This window comes from Calliopsis andreniformis, unplaced genomic scaffold, assembly GCF_051401765.1.
Source record: "Calliopsis andreniformis isolate RMS-2024a unplaced genomic scaffold, iyCalAndr_principal scaffold0019, whole genome shotgun sequence".
Lineage (NCBI taxonomy): Eukaryota > Metazoa > Arthropoda > Insecta > Hymenoptera > Andrenidae > Calliopsis > Calliopsis andreniformis.
This window is the reverse complement of record NW_027480431.1, coordinates 10,859,064-10,865,550: the sequence shown is the minus strand read 5'-3', so window position 1 is coordinate 10,865,550 and position 6,487 is coordinate 10,859,064.

The following is a 6,487-nucleotide window of genomic DNA, read 5'->3' as shown; positions in this document are numbered from 1 at the left end:
AATACAATTTAAATACAACAGCTTTTCCATCGTATAAAACGGATAATTGCGACCAGTGTGAAAGTACTGGTCGTTTCTACGTTCCGGGCAATCTAGGCTTCACTCTAGGGCGTTGTTCCACCAGACGGAATAGTTTGGGCCTAAGAAGTCAACGCCTGAAGCATAGAATACAATATAAATAGAACAGTTTTTCCATCGTATAGCTGGAATAATTGCAACCAATGTGGAAGTAATGGTGATTTCTACGTGCGGGCAACCCAGGCTTCACCCTAGGGCGTTCCTCCACCACATGGAATAGCTACGACCTTAGAAGACAACGCCTGAAGCATAAAATACAATAAAAATACAGTTTTTCCATCGTGTAACAGGAATAATTGCAACCAGTGTGAAAGATATGGTCATTTCTATGTTCCGGGCGACCTAGGCTTCACAGTATGGTGCCGCTCCACCAGATCGAATAGTTAGGGCCTTAGAAGTCAACGCCAGAAGCATAAAATACAATATAAATACAACAGTTTTTCCATCGTATAAAACGAATAAATGCAACCAGTGTGAAAGTAATGCCCATTTCTACGTTCTGGGCATCCTAGACTTAACTCTGAGGCATTGCTCCACCAGATCGAATAGATAGGGCCTTAGAAGTTAACGCCAGAAGCATAAAACACAATATAAATAGAAGAGCTTTTCCATCGTATAAAACGAATAAATGCAACCAGTGTGAAAGTTGTGGTCAGTTCTACGTTCCGGGCAACCTAGGCTTGGCTCTAGGGCGTTGCTCCACCAGGTCAAATAGTTAGGACGTTAGAAGTGAACGCCCGAAGCATAAAATACAATATAGATACAAGAGTTTTTCCATCGTGTAGCAGGAATAATAGCAACCAGTGTGAAAGTAACGGCCATTTCTACGTTCCGTGCAACCAACGCTTCATTCTAGGGCGTTGTTCTACCAGACCGAAAAGTTAGGGCCTAAGAAGTCAGCGCCAGAAGCATAAAATACAATAAAAATGCAGTAGCTTTTCCATCGTATAAAACGAATAATTGCAACCAGCGAGAAAGTTATGGTCATTTCTAAGTTCCGGGCAACCTATGCTTCACTCTAGGGCGTTGCTCCACGATATCGAATAGTTAGGGACTTAGAACTCAACGCCAGAAGCATAAAATACAATTAAGTTGCAACAGTTTTTCCATCGTATAACAGGAATAACTGCAACCAGTGTGAAAGTACTGGTCATTTCTACGTCCCGGGTAACCTGGGTATCACTCTAGGGCGTTGCTAGACCATATCGAGTAGTTAGGGACTTAGAAGTCAACGCCAGAAGCATAAAACACAATATATATAGAAGAGTTTTTCCATCGTATAAAACGAATAAATGCAACCAGTGAGAAAGTTGTGGTCAGTTCTACGTTCCGGGCAACCTAGGCTTCACTCTAGGGCGTTGGTCCACCAGATCCAATAGTTAGGGCCATAGAAGTGAACGCCAGAAGCATAAAATACAATAAAAATACAACAGTTTTTCCATCATATAACTGGAATAGTTGCTACTAGTGTGAAGGTATTGATCATATCCACGTCTCGGGCAACCTAGGCTTCACTCTAGGGCGTTGCCCCACTGGATCGAATAGTTAGGGCCTTAGAAGTCAACGCCAGAAGCAGAAAATACAATATAAATACAACAGTTTTTCCACCGTATGACATGAATAATTGTCACCAGTGTGAAAGATATGGTCATTTCTACGTTCCGGTCAACCTAGGCTTCACTCTAGGGCGTTAGTCCATCAGATCCAATAGTTAGGGCCTAAGTAGTCAACGCCAGGAGCATAAAATACAAAATAAATAGAACAGTTTTCCATTGTATAAAACGAATAATTGCAACCAGTGAGAAAGTTATGGTAATTTCCACGTTCCGGGCAACCTAGGCTTCACTCTAGGGCGTTAGTCCATCAGATCCAATAGTTAGGGCCTAAGTAGTCAACGCCAGGAGCATAAAATACAAAATAAATAGAACAGTTTTCCATTGTATAAAACGAATAATTGCAACCAGTGAGAAAGTTATGGTAATTTCCACGTTCCGGGCAACCTAGGCTTCACTCCAGGGCGTTGTTCCAACAGATCGAATAGCTAGGGCCTAAGATGTCAACGCCAGAAGCAGAAAATACAAAATAAATACAACAGTTTTCCATTGTATAAAACGAATAATTGCAACCAGTGTGAAAGTAATGGCCATTCCGATGTTCCGGGCAACCTAGGCTTCACTCTAGGGCAGTGCACCACCAGGTCGAATAGTTAGGGCCTTCGAAAGCAACTCCAGACGCATAAAATACAATGAAAATACAACAGTTTTTCCATCGTTTAAAAAGAATAATTTTAACCAGTGTGAAAGTAATGGTCATTTTTACGTTTCGGGCAATATACGCTTCACTCTTGAACGTTGCCCCACGAGATCAAATAGCTAGGACCTTAGAAGTCAACGCCTGAAGCATACAATAGAGTAAAAATACAACAGTTTTTCCATCGTATAACAGGAATAACTGCAACCAGTGTGAAAGTACTGGTTATTTCTACGTTTCGGGCAACCTAGACTTCACTCTAGGGCGTTGTTCCACCAAATCGAATAGCTAGCGCCTTAGAAGTCAACGCCCAAAGCATAAAATACAATAAAAGTACAACAGTCTTTCCATCGTATAAAAAGAATGATTGCAACCAGTGTGAATGTAATGGTCATTTCTACATTTCGGGCAACATACGCTTCACTCTTGGACGCTGCCGCCGAGATCGAATAGTTAGGGCCTAAGAAGCCATCGCCAGAAGCGTAAAGTACAATAAAAATGCAACAGTTTTTCCATCGTATAGCATGAATAATTGCAACCAGTGTGACAGTAATGATCATTTCATCGTTCCGGCATCCTAGACTTAACTGTGAGGCATTGCTCCACCAGATCGAATACAAAGGGCCTTAGCAGTGAACGCCAGAAGCATAAAATACAATAAAAATCCAACAGTTTTTCCATCGTATAACAGGAATAATTGCAAACAGTGTGAAAGTAATGGTCATTTCTAAGTTCCGGTCATCCTAGACTTAACTCTTGTACGTTGCCCCACCAGATCGAACAGCTCGGACCTTAGAAGTCAACGCCACAAGCAGAAAATACAATATAAATACAACAGCTTTTCCATCGTATAAAACGATTAATTGCAACCAGTGTGAAAGTAATGGCCGTTTCTACGTTTCGGGCAACCTAGGCTTCACTATAGGGTGTTGCTCAATCAGATCGAATAATTAGGGCCTTAGAAGTCAACGCCCAAAGCATAAAATACAATATAAATGCAACAGCTTTTCCATTGTATAAAATGAATATTTGCAAACAGTGTGAAAGTAATGGTCATTTCTACTTTTCGGGCCACCTAGGCTTCACTCTAGGGCGTTGCTCTACCAGAACGACTAGCCAGGGCCTTAGAAGTCAACGCCCGAAGCATGAAATACGATAAAAATAGAACAGTTTTTCCGTCGTATAACAGGAACAATTGCAACCAGGCTGAAGGTGATGGTCATTTCTACGTTCCGAGCAACCTAGGCTTCACTCTAGGGCGTTGCTCCACCACGTCGAATAGCTACGGCATAAGAAGTCAACGCCACAAGCATAAAATACAATAGAAATACAACAGCCTTTCCATCGTATAACAGCAATAATTGCAACCATTGTGAATGTAATGGTCATTTCTACGTTCCGGGCAACCTAGGCTTCACTCTAGGGCGTTGCTCCACCACATCGAATAGCTAGGTCCTTAGAAGTCGACGCCCGAAGCATAAAATACACTAAAAATCCAATAGTTTTTCCATCGTATAACAGGAATATTTGCAAACAGTGTGAAAGTAATGGTCATTTCCACGTTCCGGGCAGCCTGGGCTTCACTCTAGGGCGTTGCTCCACCAGATCGAGTAGTTAGGGCCTTAGGAGACAACGACCGAAGATTAAAATACAATAAAAATACAACAGTTTTTCCATCATATAACTGGAATAGTTGCAACCAGTGTGAAGGTATTGATCATATCCACGTCTCGGGCAACCTAGGCTTCACTCTAGGGCGTTGCCCCACTGGATCGAATATTTAGGGCCTTAGAAGTCAACGCCAGAAGCAGAAAATACAATATAAATACAACAGTCTTTCCATCGTATAACAGGAATAATTACAAACAGTGTGAAAGTAATGGTCATTTCTAAGTTCCGGGCATCCTAGACTTAACTCTTGGTCGTTGCCCCACCAGATCGAACAGCTGGGACCTCAGAAGTCAACGCCACAAGCAGAAAATACAATATAAATACAACAGCTTTTCCATCGTATAAAACGATTAATTGCAACCAGTGTGAAAGGAATGGTCATTTCTACGTTCCGGGCAACCTAGGCTCCACTCCAGGGCGTTGCTCCCCCAGACCGAATAGTTAGGGCCTAAGAAGTCAACGCGAGCAGCATAAAATACAATATAAATAGAAGAGTTTTTCCATCGCATAAAGTGAATAACTGCAACCAGTGTGAAAGTACTGTTCATTTCTACGTTCCGGGCAACCTAGGCTTCACTCTAGGTCGTTGTTCCACCAGATCGAAAAGTTAGGTCCTAAGAAGACAACGCCAGAAGCATAAAATACAATAAAAATACAACAACTTTTCCACCGTATCACACGAATAATAGCAACCAGTGTGAAAGTGATTGTCATTTCTACGTTCCCGGCATCCTAGGCTTCAATCTAGAGCGTTTTTCCACCAGATCGAATAGTTAGGTCCTAAGAAGTCAACGCCAGAAGCATAAAACACAATCTAAATACAACAGGTTTTCCATCGTATAAAACGAATAATTTCAACCAGTGTGAAAGTAATGTTCATTTCTACGTTGCGGGCAACCTAGGCTTGACTCTAGGGCGTTGCTCCACCAGATCGAATAGGTACGGCCTTAGAAGTCAATGCCCGAAGCATAAAATACAATATAAGTAAAACAGTTTTTCCATCGTATAAAATGAATAATTGCAACCAGTGTGAAGGTGATGGCCATTTCTACGTTCCGGGCAACCTATGCTTCACACTAGGGCGTTGCTCCTCCAGATCGAATAGCCAGCCCATTAGAAGTCAACGCCAGACGCATAAAATACAATAAAAATACAACAGTTTTTCCATCGTACAACAGGAATAATTGCAACCAGTGTGAAAGTGAATAGTCACTTCTACGTTGCGGGCTACCTAGGCTTTACTCTGAGCCATTGCTCCACCAGATCGAATAGATAGGGACATAGAATTCAACGCCAGAAGCATAAAATACAATAAAAATACTACAGTTTTTCCATCGTATAACAGGAATAATTGCAACCAGGGTAAAAGTCATGGTCATTTATACGCTCCGGGCAACCTAGGTTTCACTCTAGGGCGTTCATCAACGAGATCGAATAGTTAGGGACTTAGAATTCAACGCCAGAAGCATAAAATACAATAAAAATGCAACAGTTTTTCCATCGTATAGAACGAATAACTGCAACCAGCGTGAAAGAACTGGTCATTTCTACGTTCCGGGCAGCCTAGACTTCACTCTAGGGCGTTGCTCCACCAGGTCGAATAGTTAGGGCCTAAGAAGTCAACCGCAGAAGCATAAAATACAGTATAAATTCAGAAGTTTTCCTTTGTATGACAGGAATAATTGCAACCAGTGTGAAAGATATGGTCATTTCTACGTTCAGGGCAACCAAGGCTTCACTCTAGGGCGTTGCTCCACCACATCGAATAACTACGGCCTCAGAAGTAGACGCCAGAAGCTTAAAAGACAATATAAATACAACAGTTTTCGATCGTATAAAATGAATAGTTGCAAACAGTGAGAAAGTAATGGTCATTTCTACGTTCCCGGCAACCCAGGATTCACTCTTGGGCGTTGGTTCACCGCATCGAATAGCCACGGCCTTAGAAGTCAACGCCTGAAGCATAAAATACAAATAAATGCAACAGCTTTCCCATCGTGTAACAGGAATCATTGCAAACAGTGTGAAAGTAATGGTCATTTCTACGTTCCCGGCAACCCAGGTTTCACTCTTGGGCGTTGGTTCACCGCATCGAATAGCCACGGCCTTAGAAGTCAACGCCTGAACCATAAAATACAAATAAATGCAACAGCTTTCCCATCGTGTAACAGGAATCATTGCAAACAGTGTGAAAGTAATGGTCATTTCTACGTTACGGGCAACCTAGGCTTCACTCTAGGGCGTGGCTCCTCCACATCGAATAGCTACGGCCATAGAAGTGGACGCCCGAAGCTTAAAGTACAATATAAATACAACAGGTTTTCCATCCTATAACGGGAATAATTGCAACAAGTGTGAGGGTAATGGTCATTTCTACGTCGCGGGCAACATAGGCTTCACTCTAGGTCGCTGCTCCACCAGATCGAATAGTTATAGCCTAAGAAGTAAGCACCAGGAGCATAAAATACAATATAAATGCAACAGCTTA